The following is a 12,361-nucleotide window of genomic DNA, read 5'->3' as shown; positions in this document are numbered from 1 at the left end:
GGCCGCAAGCGGGATTCGAACCAGCGCCCTTTCGGTTTTGAGCCGAACGCTTTACCACCTCGGCTACAACCGCGGCACAGGAGACAGTGTTTATAAGTTGCTCTGCACTTTACTGTAGCGCATACGTGAAAAACGCTGCGCTTGCGTGTTAATTCCTACGTAAATTCACAGCTTTACAAACAAAATCTGGTGTCATTTGTGACCAGTAAGGTAAGGCTATACCTCTGGAAATCTTGAATTTCTGCATTTTTGAAAGCTGCGTCGCATTCTGATGGAATAGATTTTGTGTGAATTTTTGACCGAAAGCGTAAGCCAAATGCCTTTGGCAGTCTTGAGTTTCTGGATTTTTGAAAGTTTCGTCGCATTTTGAAGAAATCAATTTGAAGGTAGAAGAATCTCGGAGTTGTCTAGTCGTTTCTTAACAAAGAAATTTTGTAGCGCGAGCAAAGAAGGACTAGATTGGACACATGAACACAGGGCGAGAGCTCTCTTTCTGTTGAACATTTCATCACAAAATACGCGATATACTTGTTGAAGGAGCCACGGCCTCACTGGCTGGCTTGATAGCACCACATTATGCGCATTAGTGATGCACGTGTCCCATCCTGTGCCCTTGAAATGCGGCCGCCTTCGCGCAGCCCAGGAAAAGGATCATCGTCTGGCTTCCAACAAAACACACGCTGCCTGCAGGAGTTGTTGCTCGCCTGCTTCTCGCTTCCGGCCTGCCCTGCCTTGCGCATCTTCGGTCGTCGGGCTGATGGGTGAGCGTTCAATAAATTGTTGTCCGTTGTTCTTTGAAGCCTACGTCTTCCTTGGTTTAAACTACGGATGGGATGCAGCAAACCCAATACCCACAATGTGTGCCGTGACAGTGATGGCGTACTGAAATGACTACCATACTACCGCGCAGGGTTCCCCATTAGGGGGTGTAAAGTTTCATAGCATCCCCCCCCCCCCTTCCCTCGCGCGTTGGACGAGCCCAAAGGGCAACATGCTTCACATCAGATGAAAAAAACATGGAGCGATGCCGTGCTTCTCACAATGGCCCACCTTTGGTCCCTAGTTAACCGGCAATAAAGATGAGAAGTAAACAGTTCTTTGAATGCAACGTTAAGGGCCTTCGGCTGCTAGTATCGTTCAAAAGCTGCGTGATCATAGCTGAGTAAATGTATCGGGCAGACTTTGCGCCCCCTCCTTGGCGATCAGGGGGGGGGGGGGGGGGGGGGCTCGCCCTCTCGTGCGCACACCTATGCCTGTAATAGTCGTTTTTATTTCTCAACCTGAGATAAATTCAAGGTCAGCCATATCACGTCTACAGAGTCTGAATATGAATCAACAGTCTCCAAATTCTTGGACTATATTTTGTGATTCGAAGGCAGCTCTGCGATATGTCCTTTTATTTTTTTATTTTTGGAATAACAGAGATCTGAGCTAGTTGGTCCATGTTAAAAGATCCATGTTAAAAAGTGTCTTTTGTAACACTGTCCTTTCAGACCTGCTCCATCGTGGCCCGCGGCGTCGACGTCAACTCGAGTGATGTAAAAAATAATCACGGGGTGACGTCACCATATGACAGATCGTCAATTTTTCGGACCTCACCGTGACGTCGCATGATGATGCCATCGCACGACATCGTCGCTTTGTAAAAGGTGGGCCGACCACGGAGGCAGTGCAAAAACAGGTGAGGTGCAGAGAGAGAAAGGCGAAGGAAAGGCAGGGAGGTTAACCAGGTCGCACCCTGTTTGCTATCCAACACGGGGAAAGGGGGAAGGAAAGAGAGGACAACTAATACGCTCGCACGCATAGCAGCGTTCATCGTGCAGAAAGCTTGCAATGCATCCGATCCTGGAGGCAGGACAAAACCACGTTAGGCGCACAAAGCTTTCGGAGGGGGGCGGGGGAGGACCAATACAATCGACTGAGAAGAAAAGGAAGATGGCTTTCGCTTTCGAGTCGCCTTAGGCGAATGCATAAGGGACCCTGCGAGTTGGTTTTCGTTGTGCGTCGAGATTACTTGTGCGGCATGTATTTTCTTACCCCTTTCAGGTGCCATCTACGAAGAACTATCCGTAAATGCGTCGAATCGATACAACGTTATTTCAAGGCACTCCATCGATATTCTATTGCAACAAAAATAATGTCATAGTACGCTAATTTATGCCTGTTTAATTAATTCTAATCAAGCTGTAAATAAATATCTTTTTATTCTGAAGTCATTCATGCATTGTTTTTGCAAATAGAATAAAATTCAAGGCCAGAAATATATAGTGCAAATTCGTTTTCGGTTATGTTCATTTCGAGCAAACTCGGAAAAATTATACTTTTGACGTGGCTTGTGGGAAGCGGAACGTCGAACGACTCGTCTAAAATGGTAGTGCCCTAAGCAAAGTACACTGCAAAATGAAGTTAAATGAAGACAAAGTTATTATGCAGGAGGTTCAATTCATCCAAAGCTCGATGTATCTTGCTCTTTCGTAGCCCTAGTCGACACAACTAGCAAAGACAAGCTGGTGCACACAATTGTGTGCAACTCATATCGTGGTTTTGGGACGTTAAACCCCCGATATTATTGTTATTATACAATTGTGTGCAAAGTTTCTCAAAGGGTTAACGAAGTTGGCCCCGCCGCTGGCATAGCTGTTGTAGCGCGTCGGTAAAGCAGTACGACGCTAGTTGATTAGGGGCGGCGCCAGAATTTTTTTACCCAGGGGGGGGAGGGGGAGGCGTGCAGGAAGGCGGGAAACTTATGCGTCGCGTTTTGACTCTGTTTGCTCATGGCGGGCTGGGGACAAAAAAAAAGGGGGGGGGGGCGAAAAGTTATTGGGCGTTTTCACCTCCCCCCCCCCCCTCTATACCTCCTCCTGGCGCCGCCCCTGTAGTTGATCGATTCCGCGATCCAACAGTGTCGAATCCCTTGCGCTTTCGAGAAGCGAGATTCCTACTCAATGGCCATTTGAAAGGCGACGAAACCGGATACATCTCGGCGCGTGCAACGCGTGCCTCGGATGTAATAGCATCGGCTGCTTTTCTCTGCACTTATTTTTGCTAAGCTTGCGTTAGAAATCTTCGTCATATCCTAGTGACTAGTCATACCCGATAACCCTGTCTTGTTTACAGGGGTGACTACGGAGGTCGAGGAGGACGTGGGAGGCATGATGTTTCTGATACACAGTCGTTAAAGCAGCAAACACGGAGCGTGTCCAGCGCTCGAGTAAGAATGGACGCTTTCTGTTTCCGCCTTTCATTGAGTAGAAGCCTAATTAGAGAGTCTTAGGCTTTAGCCAATCTGTTTAGCGCTGCAGCGGTATAATACGCTGCAGCATACACTCGCTCGCGCCTACAGTGGCCCGGTGATCGGAAAGATTTTGCCATATGTGGTTATGCCTTCGTTTGTTGGTGTATTTATTTATCTGTTTATTTCGCTGTAAAGGTTCTTACCTATCCGAGCTCTGTCTTCATATTACTTCGTCTGATTCTATAAACCACCTATACTGGCGGAGTTTACACCCTTCCGATAGAACGCAGTATGGGTAAAACTATTTGAGACATTTCCAGTGCTTATAAAATAATATCAGGAGGAGAAACACCGACAGCTCAGAACAGCATCCTTCCGCAAGATGAGGCCGAAGGTTTCCTAACCGCCGCCATCGCCGCAGTCAGTGCAGTCGCGGCCATCGCTATACACGCGGAAAAGTGTGAAACTGTTGACCTAACCAAATTCGTGGCTTTGATTCCGATTAGCTATCACTTCTGATTAAAATGGATCAGGTTACAAAGACATGCGTGCGATAACCTGCCTAAACTTCCCTGTATATAGCAACCGGCAAGCAGTTGCTAACATGCCGAAAGAAAGCAGGTAATGTTTAGTTGCATACACTCATTAACACCATTGACTGGACATCGTGATCTCGGTAAGAGAGATGAAATGAAATCATATTTTACACGTTTGTATCCATAATTCTCTATCTCACTTGTAACACACCATGTGTTCTAAATGTGTATTTTCTTTCTGCTAATGCTATGTCGAAAAATTACTTTTACGTATCAATAGTCTTGCAGCAAGCACTATGCTTTTTATTTTTAATTTCTCGATCTACTGTCATTCACCTAGTCCACACGGTTTTTACTACAACTCGCTGTTCGAAGCTCAAGAACACTTCCGGACTAAGTAAAGCTGTCCACAATCAGGGCTGGACAAAGATACTTTGAAATTGTATCGCGATACGATACAAGATACTTGGACAAGAAGTATTCGTGGTACAGATACAAGATACTGCGGTAATAATTGTATCCAATACGATAATTTGTAATTGTATCTTAAGATACTTCGATACATTCGCAAATTTTCTATTATAGATCAATACCGGGCAATCAAGATTAACCTCGATGATTTTCTTACAATGCCACCTCTGCAAATAAGTTGTGTAGTCAGTAGTGAGATGGGAATTATCGCTGTCAGCCACCCAGCTTACATGCAACGATGGACTTTTTATTGGCCGCAATGAGCATGCATGTTTGTATGGAAAATTTAGAGGCAGTCGCTCTTCTACACGGATCAAGGTGAAAAAATTTTTCTAGCATATCCGTGCTCCGGCATATCCAAAGTTTAATTGCGGTTCGAATGATTACGCATGCGAGATAACGAGGATCGGCGCAAGGTTTCTCTGTTATGTGACGCGCAGTCATTCTTTCATATGGCCAGCTGGTAATAAAAGGGTAACTGTCATCATTGCATAAACGCCGCAAGAAACTTCCGCGGCACTTTGGGGCGTTGCTTTGCGCCAGTCTGTATACTGTCTAGCGTGCGTAATCGTGTTAACCGCAATAAAACTCCGCGGCCAGATATGGGCACGGACATGCTTGAAGAATTCTGCCAGGTGGAACTGAGTAAAAACACCGCTGAATCGGCTACCTAACTTATCAATACAAACGTGCCCACTCACTGCAGGCGCTAAAAAGTTCATTGTGCAATCTAATTGGGCGGCTGTCAGCGATAATTATCATCCTACTTTGTGTCCCCATATAGATAACTTTTGTGGAAAGATGGTCTTCACGTACTCCTCGTGGTGAATTTTAGGAAAACCATAAAGCTTAATTCTGATCGCCATCTATATCGTTGCATCAAATGTATGTGCACAAAAATATTTGCATTGAAAATTTCTTAACTGCGACCAACTTTGTTTCATTTCAGAATCAGAATCAATTTTATTGTGATTGGTACAAAGATTACATAGTGATAATATGGAGGACCCCGTTACTCATTTGAACGAAATGTCTATTGGTATCTCAAAAGCTTTGTATTTCTTGCTCAAAGTATATTAGTTTCCTTCCGAAACATCCTATTGGGGTTGTTTTAGGTGCTTAACGTGGCATCTGTTTATACACTAAGCTGTCAGTGGTTTTTGCTTGTCGTTTTCATAAATGATGGGAGTCGCTGCTGTGCTTGCCGACCAGCTAGGGGGCTGCCATCTAATTACAAGCACGCCAATAGGAAGCCTCCAGACGATGGTACAAATACTGGTGTGTTGTACCTTGTCCGTAAACGCATTACCGTATAATCGCTATACCGGATCACCGGACAGGTGTACAGCAGCCAGGACTGTTAGCGACATACTCACTAACGTGCAGTCTTTTAACATTTATTCTTCTACGACATAACATGTGCTGAGCTAGAAACGTTTCAAACGCATTGTATAGTTGCACAAAGAATCACAGAACACCACCGCTATTCACACTATTGCCACTTACAGCTCCCATCCCATGGTGATTATTAACAGCAAACAAAAAAAAAATTGACGAGACCTAAAAAAGGAAAAAAATATATCTAAGTAAAATAGAAAGGCGGTTATACCAAACTATCACATTGAATAATAACAGAGACACGATACAGGTGGCACACCTAATAGCCATGACAATTAGGCATCAATTATCGTCAACTTGTCAACTTACCTGCCAAGGCCAGACAATAGGAAACTCATTGACTATGGAAAATATCACAAAACAGCTTGTTGGGAAGCTCATGATAAAAACGGTGCATTTGGTATAACAATGCTTCTCGAATCTTCTTCCTAACGTCCTCAGGATGGTTTATAATAATTTCCGTTGTAACTGAAACTCAATTTCGCTATTTTACGAAGTAGTGAGCAGAATTTTTGTTACTGTATACTTAAGGCACCCCGTGTTATTACATATCTGCCCTCAACATCGCCTTGACACAGCAGTACACTCGAATAGAATGTAAATAGTCAAAAAGCAGCAGAAATGGCGCAGACAGTTAAAAGTAAGAATATAGCCAATAGCTTGTTTCGGTAGCACGTTACAAAAACATATTGCTGTAAACAGACAGTAAAGAACAGAGAGATCTGAGTAATGTGTGTCATTCAAAAGAAGAACAGCTAAGGAAGAACTAATGATTTTAAAAACTATTGAATAAAGATAGCGGGAAGAAAAAGATACGGTACGCCAAGACGTTTTCTTCTAGGTAAATGCTTTTTTATCACATCTAGCATCGGGTGCGATAATTCTTAGAATCTCCTTTTCGTATAAGTCAATCTCAATATGTAAGTCAAAATTAGATCCATGAGATCGCTGATGTGTGAAAGCCACGAGACGCAGAGACATCGTAACGAAGCACCACGCAAGGGAAACTTCGATAACGACTCTACAGCGGCAACAAAATTTACGTGAAAGACGCCGCACGCATTGGAGCACACAGCACGGCAAGCGTCACGGCAATGACAAAACTAAAAAGGAATAGAATCTGGAAAACAAAAGGTCAGCAGGGCGTAGACGTTCGCGCGCTTGGTTTTGCCCGAGACGGCGCGAGCGCCACCACGTGACTGTGCTCCACCAATAGGGACGCGGAGACACCTTTGCCTGGCCTCGCTATAGAAGACTCAGAGAATGTTACTGCGTTTAGTTTTATTCAGGTGGCTTAGTGGCAGCAGTATAAGCATGAGAAACTGAGTTCAGCCAACGTTTCTTGTTTCGCACGGGGGTGTTGCGATGCAGTATCTTTTATCTTAAGATACACGATATATCATTGAATGTATCGGAAATATACTGATACATGTCTTGCGAAACGTATCGCGATACAGATACAAAATACCCAACGAGTATCTAAGATAGTATCTAAGATACATGTATCTTCGATACTGCAGCACTGTCGACACTATATGATTCCGTCATAATGTTTCAATTTTCAGTTTACTGCATAAGTAGTACGTCTCATGTTTTGGTAGTCAACGGCTGAACAATTGCAGTGATAAATTCACTAGCCGGACACTAATTTTACCATTGCTTCCAAAGGACTTGGATCTCGTTTTAATCTTTGCAGTAGGAACTTCTTTCACAATCTCTGTCACGATATGTGCCTTGAGAGGCAGGAACATATTGGCCCGTGAGATCATGCGACTTGCGTGATGCCATTTTCGAGTAGCGAAAGCGTTGCTGGCCCTGGGGTACAGTGGCGTAGCCAGGGGGTGGCACACCGGGCCCGTGCCCCCCCCCCCCCCGAAATTGTTTGTCTCCTATGGGATACAGACACTCAACCACACTTACCTGCCCGGGCCCTATGTTGGATCAAAGGCCGAAAAAAATTCTGCGAAAAAAATTCTGCCTACGCCACTGATGGGGTATCATGTCTCAGCGAAGCTCTGCAAGGGGAGGGGAGAGGGGTGATCGAGGTGCTTTCGCATTCCTCATCCAAAGTTTGCGCGTGATGACAGCCACTTGACAAGCTCAATATATGGAAACTGCCGTCCCGTCGTCAACACAGCGCACATGACAAGGAAATAAACTGTGAGTTAGCGTTACGTCACGCAGCCAGCCTTGGCCGGCCAGCTATACGTGACGCCGTTCCCTTCGCTTTTTCCTGTGAAAAGTTTGCCCAACACGTAACTTCTCAGACTGAGATCGGGAGGACACCGTTTCCACATGAAGAAAGTTTGTCGAGTTCAACACACCCCCTTTTGCAGGCACATTCAACGAGATTTATACACTGTTACAATACTTGCGAGGGGATAGCAGTACTTCTCGCGTTAACATCCCATCATGGCGGCGTTCAATCGGTAAATAAAAGTTGTCCGGTAATAAGGAGCTTGCTGTACTGACAGTTTCTCTACACCATTTTACTTTCGAGGCGTGAAGACGCTTCTGCATAAACGACCGAGGGTGACATGGGTCTCCGTCGTCATTCTGCTCGGCGTTTATCTTTTCTGTTACAGCGCCGAAGTCGCAGCCTATATATACACAGTCTTTCCTTATCTTGGACGTTTTATCAGACCCATCCACGAGTGGGGAAGTGTCACATGCGCTTGGCCATGCTTATCAGATAATGCCTGCTCGCAAAGCTTGCTCGAGCCATTTCACATTCCTTCTTCCTTTCTTCGTTGAATGCAAACAACAGTATAAAGCTTATACATCACATTGGCTTCATTTCCACAACTTAACGAGCGAAACATTGAAAAACCATGCAGTGGCTAAAGTTCACAAAGCATTTCGCTAGCAGGAGCTGTTTGCTGTTGGCCGACCACCTTCGATAATGTGTCCGCAATCTCAATTGGCTGTCATCTTTCGCCCCCCCCCCCTCCTCCCCCAAGCAGACAGGGTCAATACACAACGCATGAGTTCCCCGCCTCCCTGCACCCCCGACGGAAGTCACTTGTTGCGAGTGCTCCCCCAGTAAAAAAATCCAGCGCCGCCCTTGCATAAAACGTATACTACAGCAAGACCGACGGCAGTATACCATGAACAGTGGCGTAACTAGATAGGACGGCGCCCATGGCAAATATATTTCCGCGCCCTTCATGATGGCAATGATAGCGATTATTAATATATTATTATTTCTTTATTTATGTGCAAGAAAAAGCCATCTGGTTGTTATGGGCCAGCGAATGATCGGTTTCTTGACTGATTGTTCACTACAATGGACTAAAGCCGTCTTGCACATCCACGCATCCTACGACACACCAGAAGTCTACATGGCGAAAATGTTTGAGGCCCGTGTACTTAGATTGAGGTGCACGTTAAAGAACCCCAGATGGTCGAAATTTCCGGAGCCTTCCACTACGGCGTCTCTCATAATCATATGGTGGTTTTGGGACGTTAAACCCCAGATATTATTATTAGTTAAAAAAAATGTGAAAGAAGAAATGGAATTTGCCGCTGTCCTGTTGTCGTCTCGCTTTGCACGAAAAGTTCGTAAATTACATAGAACCACACAAAAGCTACCGACCAAGTAGGCATGTAAACGGCTCTTATCGTTTTTGGCTACATCATCATGAAATGTATTGTTCAGAATTATTTATTGCGTACATCAAATCTGCACACTATGCCTACATTTTTTTTTACCAATGCTAATGATGCATTCAAGAATTCGTTCCGGCAAACCCTCCGGTCGCATATATTATTGCCGTTTGCGGCTCCAGTGCTCATTTTGATTGTGAACAATGGTTGCCAAGAAAAACGCGTGCTTTATATTTGACATGTCGCACGCGCATTAATAAGAAAGGATCTGTCGCTCTCCGGTCACACATTTCCGCCGTCGGCTGCAGTCTAGACCAGGGGTCTCAAACCCGCGGCCCCCGGACCTCTCGCTAGCGAATAGCGGTCCTCACGTGACTGTCTTCATCGCACGCTTTTTTATTATTATTTTATTAATAAGTGCAGTCATGAGCTACACAGGCATGACTTGTCTAAAGTATTTTCTTCTTGAGGGCACCCCTGCGGTCAACATGTTTTGATACATAACCGTGAAACAAAACTCTCTATTTCAGAATCGTCGAACAGATTTTAGTCATTTTGGAGCTAGATATATGTTGTTGAAATGGCGGCGCCAAATCGCCTTCAGTAATGACCCATATATGATAGGGAAATTTATTTCAAATGGCAACATTATCCGTTTGAAACATTAGCCCTTTTTGTGTGTGTTTTGTGCCCCATCCAGAATCTATATGGACCAGATGACGCTGATACCATCTCAGGTAGCCACCATAACCCGCTTACATGAAACATCAAACGCAATATCTTGAGCTCTATTAGCAGAAAATGAAGTGTCATTGTAGCTTACCGCCTCACTGAAGCCGACAGTGAAGTCGATGTTCGTGATCCGCCTACTCCCCCGAGGTAGTGGGTAAAACATGAGCGTATAGATCTTTCTCTGGTGTAACTTTCCTGCTTGGGCCTCCGATACGCAGTCAGATAGGAAGCTTAAAGGTACACTAAAGAGAAATATGAAGTTGAGGTGGAATGAGCAGATGCACTTGAAGAATGCGTGCAGGTTGGGTATGAAAAGATAGTTATTAGTGGAGATAAGGCCATAAGCGAAGACCGAATATCCCTTACTCAATTTCTCTCGCCCCAGACTCAGTGCTGAAGCGATGCCATCACGAATCTGATTGCTCTCAGCGGATAAGAAAGTTCCATCACACGTCGCCACGCGTGCAATTGGCCGCTACATGGCCGCGGTGCAGTGAAGCCGCGGCTTTCATCATTGCCGCGATAGATGTGGTTGCAGACTTAGAACCTCGCAGCGAAGATCTCACATCCTAAGAGAAGGTGGGAGGGTACCAGTGAAGAGAAATGAACCATGAGATCAAAACCATCGAAGTCCCATATCCCCATAGTTCTCTGTGGGACAACGGTAGAACACGTGCGAAATCCTACGAAGAATAGCTGCGAGGCTCGCTCGTATAAACTAGGTCAACATCACTGGGGTCAGACTACATCTGGCTGCTGTTATTCCACCGCGTTCACCGGCAGAAGCAAAATAACAAAACGAAACGAATGAGAAAGGTATCAAGATTAATAGCTCTCGGCAAATCACGGCCGGACTGCGTTTGTGATCACAACGATAAACGTGGGGCGTTAGTGCATGTATCTATCCTTCAGTTTTTCGCAATTTTCTCGCTTGTTAAAGCTCAGTTCACAGTAATAATGGCACGAATGTGATCGTAATAAGATAATTGTCATTGCAGTTCTACTTCCTGTATCTCTTTGGTGCTATTGTGCACGAGTCCCACCATTGGAGACACGGGCGCTGCAGTCGACATGCTACGACATCACGATCACGTGATGCCACCTTGCTTCACGGAACCTTGCTCTAAAGACGGGAAGCCGGCGGCCCGAGCGCGTTTTTTCTTTGAGTTTCTTCCTTCAATCAGCCTCGTTTCACAACCAGCTCATGTGCACTGGCATCTAGAAACAACAAGAGCTTGGAAAGCGGGACCAATGTTTTCGGTGATGCTGTGTGACACAATTAGTGCACCGCGCATTCAAAAAGAGCAGGATGTAATTTTACATTTACGGTTTTACTTCAAGGATAACGAACGTCACAACGCATGGCTGATATATAGCTAGCCTAGAAGGGGCAATGAGCCGAGCGCATGTGTTTGCAGCAAGCAATTCCGAGAAGGCGAGTTTGTCTGCACATTAGGAACGCAAATGTTAATTTGGTGAGTGACAGTGAGTTAACACGTGACACTATATACCTCTTCACGTGAAGACGCCCACACCACGAAGTCTTCTCAAAAATTACTTCGGGGACGTCATTCCTCATAATCAACCCCATCCTACGCACGCTGATCGGGGAAAATGTCGTGGGGAAGGTACCGATGAACAGATAAAAATGAGGAGGGGTGACGCAATTTGATGGCAGAAAGTAGTCTGTGAACGAGTTTCTGATTTGAAAAAGACAAGAAAGAAACCTTGCAGGAAAGCCCATGCTTAGTTCTTTTTTTTTTTAATTTCGTTATTTCATCCCGACTTCTGCGCATATGAAAGGTCGCCGTAAGCTTGGATGCTGAAATTTCTGATGAGTTGGTAAAGAGCCGCTCGATCGCAACCTTTAAGCAACAAGACAGTGGGCAGCGCTTTCCCTTTCCGATTTTCACTACGGCTGTTACGTGTGGAAGAAACATGATGGTTTGGGCCGAACCAGAAGAAAACAAACATTTCAAGCAGTCAGTTCCGTGGCGAAGCTAGAAGGGGGTTTGAGACGTTCAACCTCCCACCACCCCGGTATATTACATTTTGTATATGTATGTATATGCACACACATACAAAAACATGCCAGATCACACATAAAGGGAAGTCATAATCCCAGACAAAAAGTTTTTGTCTGCGACCCTTGATAGGTACATTCATGGTTAAAATAATGCTTATGTGGAAACGGGCTTACACCGACCTTTTCATCTTATTGCTTTTCATGGGCTTGGATATGAGCAAAAAAAAAGGGGGGGGGGGGGGGGGAGAACGAGAGATATTCCGAAGTCGTGGCGCAGAGACGTGCTCATGCAAGGGCTACAGAATATAGCGCAAGCCTTCTCCTCCTCGAGAAAAATTTCAAGAAAGAAGATACGCT

At 45.1% G+C, this 12,361-nt stretch overlaps 1 non-coding gene across 1 annotated transcript; it reads right to left on the bottom strand.

The window, feature by feature from the left end:
- On the bottom strand, positions 1-76 carry Trnal-caa (transfer RNA leucine (anticodon CAA)). Its single transcript has one exon. It is a non-coding gene; the product is annotated as a tRNA-Leu (tRNA).
- Between the last annotated feature and the right edge of the window lie 12,285 nt (positions 77-12,361).

This window comes from Rhipicephalus sanguineus, chromosome 1 (assembly GCF_013339695.2).
Source record: "Rhipicephalus sanguineus isolate Rsan-2018 chromosome 1, BIME_Rsan_1.4, whole genome shotgun sequence".
Classification (NCBI taxonomy): domain Eukaryota; kingdom Metazoa; phylum Arthropoda; class Arachnida; order Ixodida; family Ixodidae; genus Rhipicephalus; species Rhipicephalus sanguineus.
This window is presented reverse-complemented; position numbering and strand designations above follow the sequence as displayed.